This window comes from Panicum virgatum, chromosome 1N (genome assembly GCF_016808335.1).
Source record: "Panicum virgatum strain AP13 chromosome 1N, P.virgatum_v5, whole genome shotgun sequence".
In the NCBI taxonomy this organism is placed as follows: Eukaryota; Viridiplantae; Streptophyta; class Magnoliopsida; order Poales; family Poaceae; genus Panicum; species Panicum virgatum.
In genome coordinates this window covers 35431759-35438729 of record NC_053145.1, presented here as the reverse complement: position 1 = coordinate 35438729, position 6971 = coordinate 35431759, and the positions used below count along the sequence as shown (strand labels likewise).

Here is a 6971-nt window from a genome sequence, read left to right as displayed (position 1 = left end):
TATTCTGCATCGTCCGAGATGGGTTGCGTCCGGCCAAGTGAATCGCAGTAGAAAAGAAAACTGGGGCATGGCCGCAAGGGCGCGTCAGGGTGTATTGCGATGAGGAACAAGTGGCGCGGGAGCCGATGCTGGTAACGCTGGTTGCTAAGGCTGGATATCAGCTAAGCTCGAGCTGGCTCATTATGATAATGAGCTGGCTTATCTCGGCTCGTTATTTTCACGAGCTATAAATCGGGTTCGGCTCGGCTCGTTTGCCAGCTCGAGCTAGCTCGTTTAGCTCGTGAGCTAGCTCGAAAGCAAGAAAGTAGCCATGGTGGCGGGTGAGCAGGGCCCGGGGCCGTCGGAGTGGAGGTGCGGAACGGAGCCTGCGGGCCGTGATGGTTGGCTGCAGTCGGCCGAAAAGAGGTGCAGACGAAGAAGGGGAGGTCTGGGAGGTGCGATCGGCACCAGCGGGAGGTCGGGTGCCCGAGCGGCCGTGTAGCGCCGGCGGGAGACGGGGTCTGGGTACCCCGAGGGCCGGGTGGCGCCGGCGGGTGGCGGGGGCCGAGCGCCCAGGCCAGGAGGTCATGCGGCGCCGGCGGGGTAGAGGCCGAGAAAGCGGCAGTGCGGGTGGTGTCGCGGCCGAGCGAGCATGCGGTGCCATCGGGCGAGCGCGGCCATGGGAGCAGGCGGCGTCGTCAGGGGCTTGCGGCCGTGTGCCATGCGGCCAAATTGGAGATGGAGGGAGCCAAGCAAGGCGAGGGGGCTGGAACTCGTGCTAGATTGGGCTAAGTAGGCCTAATCTTATTTAAGCTAAGATATTGAGCCGTAGACTCCGGATCGTTTTGGTATTTAGGCTAAGATATGGAACTGTGGACTCCCGCTTGTTTTGGCTCGCGAGAAGATATAGAGCTGTGGACTCCGGCTCGTTTTGGCTCGTTATACTGCCGAGCTAAACATCAGACTTGGCTTGGTATCATTTTTTAATGAGCTGAGCCGAGCCGGGCCACTAATCAATTGACTTAAGAGAATTAACGAGCTACGAGTTTTTGGGCAGTGACGGTATGGAGGGTGCGGCACGTGCAGTGGCAGCGACTGGTGAGCGTGTCCGCGGTTCTCCGTAGTCTGATTGTAGACTTGTGTTGCTGCTGTTGACGGTAGTGTTGACCTAACGGCCGCAATAGTTCTTGCTTGTCATACCCCTTTTTTATCCTTCACGGAGCTACGGAGATGTTTAGTTCCTCTTGAGCTTATTTTGATCCCGTCACATCTGAAACGAACATGGCACTATTTATGCCATTTTCACATCTGAAATGAACATGGCACTATTATGCCATTTTCGAGTGATTTTGGTCATCGAATGACAACACAACACTTGGACTAATATGATTGTTAAGATGACCATTCTCAGGCTTTTAGGTTCAAGTGATGACAAAGAGAAAGAAAAGATAAGGCAAAGTGAGGCCCGAAGGGCCGCCCCTACAGGGGTTCCGCATCGGTGCATCCGACGCTTGTCGGAAGAACCGACGCTATGATGTTTGGTGCAGAAGGGAATCAAAGTCAAGTCAGCCTATAGGCACCGGTTGAACCGACGGTCCAAGAAAGAGCATCGGTGCATTGGGCGTACTGTGTACCAGAGACGATGTCAAGTGCCCAGGAGAAGTTTCTTTAGCACCGGTTCAACCGACAGAGCATCGAAGTATTGCGTCGGTGCATTGACGTCAGCGCCCAGGAGAAGATCTTTAAGCACCGGATGAACTGGTGATGCATCGGTACAAAGCATCGGTTCAACCGGTGGTCACTGTGTCAGCTGTCAGGAGTTCAACGGCTACTTCGGGTTATGAGTGGCCGGATGAACCGACGCTACCCATGCCAGAGGCATCGGTTCATCCGATGATACGCAGTTTTCTGCTGACCGTTGGAGCAACGGCTACAAGACTTGGTGGCCTATATATATGGCATCCCCCGGCCATTTGAAGATTGCTGGAGTTGCTGGACATCCCACACACACCCAAGAACATCTCCAAGCCATACAAAAGCATCAAGATCATATCCTTAGCCCTTAGCACACTTTGAGAGTGTTGTGTAAAGGATTAGCTCTTAGTGAGTGAGATTGCAAGACTTCAAGCCTTTGTGCTGTGGTTCATTAGCGAACCAAAACAAGAGCTTGGTGCGCCGGCACCTTGGAGCGTGAAGCTCGCCGGCAACGTCATCGACCCTCCGACTTGGTGTGGAGCGGCGACGACACTTTGTGCGTGGGACGTGGAGACCCCCATCCTTTGTGGAGAAGCTCCTTAATGGAACCGGGGGCCAAGGGGACCGTGATTGTGTTCACGGAAGAGACTTGGTGGCCGAGTAGCAATACTCTTAGTGAGTGCTACAACAACGTGGATGTAGGTGTGCCTTTGTGGCTAACCGAACCACGGGATAAACACCCGCGTCAAGAGTTTGCTATCTCCTATCCCGCTTTTTAAGCTTCCGCATTTCATACTAGCAATTTGTATGCTTTTACTTTTATAGAGTAGTTTCTTGAATAGGAAATGCTATAGGTTGCTAAACTCTTTTGGGATAGGGATTTCACACTAGAACAACCATAGTTGCACATCTAGATAGCTTGTTTTAGTTTTAGTTTTGTGCAAACTAGTTGGAGACATAGGTCTAAGTTTTTAGAGTACCTAATTCACCCTCTCCCCCTCTTAGGCTAGAGCACCCGATCACTTTCAACATCTTATGTTTAGATGCTAATTAGGTGTATTAAATTAAATATAGACTAATGGCCAAACAAATTCCATAACTCCTAATTTTTTGCGAGATAAATCTATTAAATTTAATTAGTCCATGAATATCTTATCGACAGTAAACATGTGCTAATTATGGATTAATTTAATAGATCGTCTCGTGAATAAGCCAGTTAGTATTATAATTATCTTATGACTACTCTATAATTAACTTATATTTAGTTTTTCTTATTGTCATTGAAATATTTGATATGACATAGCTTAAAATACGTCCAGAAAACCAAACAAGTTTTTTCTTCTTATGCAACATCAACCGAAAGAGCAGTGTCGATCTAAGTTTTTGTCTTGATCATACACGTCCTAGCTTATAAGGAAAAAACAAAGCAGAGGCAGCCTGCAGGTATAACAAATTAATGAACGAAACGTAGGCAAGCCTCACAGTTCTTTTTAAGACCAAATAGCTCTCTCTACTTACCACAACAGGATTGAAAATAGAGAGGAGTTTGCGAAAGAAAAATGAAGGTTTCATCTACAAGCCTCTCGCACCCTACAAACACGTTTGGCACACGCATGATCGGCAGGACGAGCCATCTGCCTCGGCATGCTGATGGGGTTAAACCCACTCTTATCCACAGAAATTAAAAGGCAATCCATCGCGACCTAAAAGTTACAACTAAATCACCCAACCTGCCCTACTTCATTTGATGCGTAAACCCTCTAGACCTACTAACTAAAACCTTCCAACCCATATTTAAATATATATAGTGGTTCTGCTTTTGACGTGGGATTTACATGTTGGTGTAGCCACACTGGTTTGCACAGAGTAATTGTCAGTCATACTGAGTCATCTCCAACAAATTTCAGTCAATTTTGATAAATTTTATAGTGTGAATATAGGGTTTTATTTTCAAGATTCGGCTGTTGATGCGAGTCCCACATGTTGTCCTAGCGCTTTCTTCATAGTCTTCTTTCATCCTGCGCCATCCGAACTCCAAAGTGACCACATCCTGCAGAGTTTGTTGCTGTCCCAGCTTCGTTGCAAATATATGCTCAAACAATGGCGATGTCACCTCTACATCTCACCAGGAAGCCCGTTTCTAGGCCCGTACGACCAAATAGGGCCCCCAAATTTCAAGGGTCTCCAAAATATAATGAGTATACTATGTATAGTTAATTAGAGTCTTTATTTTACTTGTCTTTTAGTGCAATACGAAGCAAACTGTGGCCCAAATATGCCATAGAAGAGGAAACGTGCCGTTCGATAGTTGTCTTTCGATTCAATCTACAGACTGCAGCGTGATCGTTTCCACTTCCACTGTCACCGCTCACTAGGCATGATGTGAATCGCGACATCTGCACTTCCACCTTTCTGATTTTTCTACACACTTGCAGGCTGCAGCGACTGAGCGGCGATCGAACGACGCAACGCCCAGACGTCCCACTCTCGTGGTCTCTGGCGCCCCAACTGGTACATTGTCTGTGTCTGTTATTAGGGCCCAATTCATAGTTTCGCACCGGGCCTCCGGATTTGCCGGTACGCCCTGCTCACCGGTTTGATCCAGCACGACGTCCCTGCGCTCCGCTTAGTGCAGACACTACCTTTGTAATACAACCTTTTTTTATTTTTTTGGTCGGTGTTGGTTGGGACCTCTCGTTCACCAAACCCTCCTCTTTCACCCTGGTCCCATGCCAGGAACTTTCAGTGTATATCTTTTTTATGCCTCTACTTTAATGAAAAAGGTAGAGCTCCTGCCAATATTCCTAAAAAAATGCTCAAACAACATATCTTTTACCTACGACGTCTGAGTCAGTGTGTAAATTTGACACTAAATTTTATCTCTTCTTTCCTCATCCACCAGAAGTTTTTTTTTTTGGGAAGTACTCATCCACCAGAAGTAAGGAGCAAAGGCGCAGCGCACCAACACGTGCATAGTCCGTTTCGCATTTTGATGACCTCGCATTTCAAGCAATGCTGAATCATGAATGATCCTGTTGGAACCTTTAGGTGCCACCCGTAGCACGGCATTATTCTTTTGACCTAGAGCCGAGTAGCCGATGGCCGCGTCGCAAGATCCAAAAAAGGCATAGAGATGCGAGACAATACTGCTCTGATCGCAAACGGTGGTACTTCCTTTACTTTGCTATATACACAGTATCTGTTTGGATGATCTAAAGTAGCGTCTGTTTGAATGATCTAAATTTGAGTGCTAAATTTTAGTATATATTAGCATTTATATTTTTACTATTTTTTTGTCTTGTCTAAACTTTAGTCCATTTTATTAGCACTCACATTTGGATAGAATAATGCTAAACTTTAACACTTTGATGTATTAGCATATGGATCCAAACACCTTGCCGCGAAATTCTGCGAGGGGCGACATAGCGTGGTCAGTTGACAATTAAAACTGGCATGGCTGGAGAAACAGATCAAGTACCAGAAATTTCCTCTACGAATCATAAAGAACTTTCGCACAAGCAACTTGGTTGGATCAAGGGTACAGAGCAGCTGTTATTTTTTCTCTCTGAAAGAAAATGTCACAAAGCAACTTCACAAATCACTGGTGTGGTTTTGATGCGTCAAACCAGAAAAGTTGAAACATGCAAGAGGTTCAGCAAACATGTTCAGACACCAGGGCCGATCAAATTAGATTCGAAGCTGAAGATATTAGGCGTGAACTTGCTTCGGTTCCACTCCCGACGGAGTGAAGCTGGGTTCGACCTCTGCCTTGAGTGCCTTAGCACCTAGACCAGAGCCAGAGCCAGCCCCCGGACAAGGCTGCTCAAGACCAGGTCTATTGCGAAGCATCTCCAAGAAAAAATCAAGAAGAACAGGCTCGAAACCCGGCATCTTGGAGTATCCCGGGCAGTAGTTGATGTCGAGGATGAGGTACCTGGCGATGGCGTCCCCGTCAGGGTCGCTCGCCTGGATCAGGTCGAAGTTGATGAGGTGCAAGCCCAGCGCCCACCGGAGCTCGCTGGCGACCCTGTCCACGAAGTCCTGGGGCGGCATCTCGGCGTCGCCGGCGGCCGGGGGCGGGAGGAGGGAGATGTTGGCGAAGGGGGCAGCGGCGTCGGCAGCGAGGTCGTGCAGGCGCGCGTCGGGAACGTCCGGCAGGCTGCTGCGCATCACGCAGGTGGCGTGGTCGCCCACCACCGCACCACGTAGACCTTGAAGAGCACGCCGCCGTGGTTGACGAACTCCTGGAGCACCACCGGCGCGCTGAGGCCGCGCAGGCCCTCGCGCCGGTACACGAGGCACAGCACAGGTCGTGCGACGCGGCGCTGCCGTCGACCTCCTCCGGCTTGGCGATGAGCGGGAACCGGAGGCCGCCGAGGGCCGCCGCCAGGTTCGCGTCGTCGCCGGCCAGCGCCGCGGCGTCGGCCACGATGACCTGCCTGGGCGTGGCCACGGCGCCCTCCCTCGCGACGCCGAGGCCGGCGACGACGTCGAGCATGCATGGTGAAGCGGTCGAGGATGTGCTCGATGGCGGCGGGCGGGTCGACGACGGGGACGTCCGGGACTCCGGGTGCAGCGCGGAGAAGGCCTCCAGCTGCGCGTGCCACGCCTGGCCGTAGAGCTTGTGGACGATGAGGTCGAAGGGGCCCTGCTCCACGAGCGGGCGCGACGCGTCGACGGCCTCGAGGCGGACGCCGTGCCGCGCCGCGAGGTCCAGGAAGGACGGCTGGACGAAGGTGTCGTGCTTGTTGGGCAGCATCGCGTAGCCGATGGTGTTTGTGTGAGGCCGCGGCGAGCTGCTGCCGGAGTCTGCCGGGGAGGAGGACTGGGCCGCCATGGTCGAGCTTGAATTTTTTGCTTCAAATGCTCGTGTCTTGTACTGTTGTGTTCTAGTACAAAGTAGAGCCTGAGTGGATGGTATGCTGCCTCTCGCAACTTGTAGCCGTATGCATACCAGTATACCACCATGGTCGCTTAATAAATAGCAGCTGTGCGAGCTCACTTTGCACAACACGTCGACGGCAATTTAAAATTGGTGTGCTGAAAATCAATTCACTCCAAGTTGTTCGCTTCAATCAGAGCGAATATGCTTTCGACTTTTTTAGTGGTTTGCTATGTACTTTGCACACATCCGTAAGTTATTTACGACCCGTATGCTATCTTATATAAATATACTTTACTGTAGCATGTAGCGCATCTATAAATCTTTTTCTAAAAAAATTGTAGCACATCTCTGTAGCATTCTATTAATCTTAAAAAATAGGGGTGAGTATGTACGTATATATGTATACTGTGTT

General features: G+C 49.9%; 1 pseudogene; it reads right to left on the bottom strand.

Annotated features, from left to right (window-relative positions):
- Window positions 1–5189: 5189 nt before the first annotated feature.
- LOC120654061 lies at window positions 5190–6559 on the bottom strand (annotated as a pseudogene).
- Between the last annotated feature and the right edge of the window lie 412 nt (window positions 6560–6971).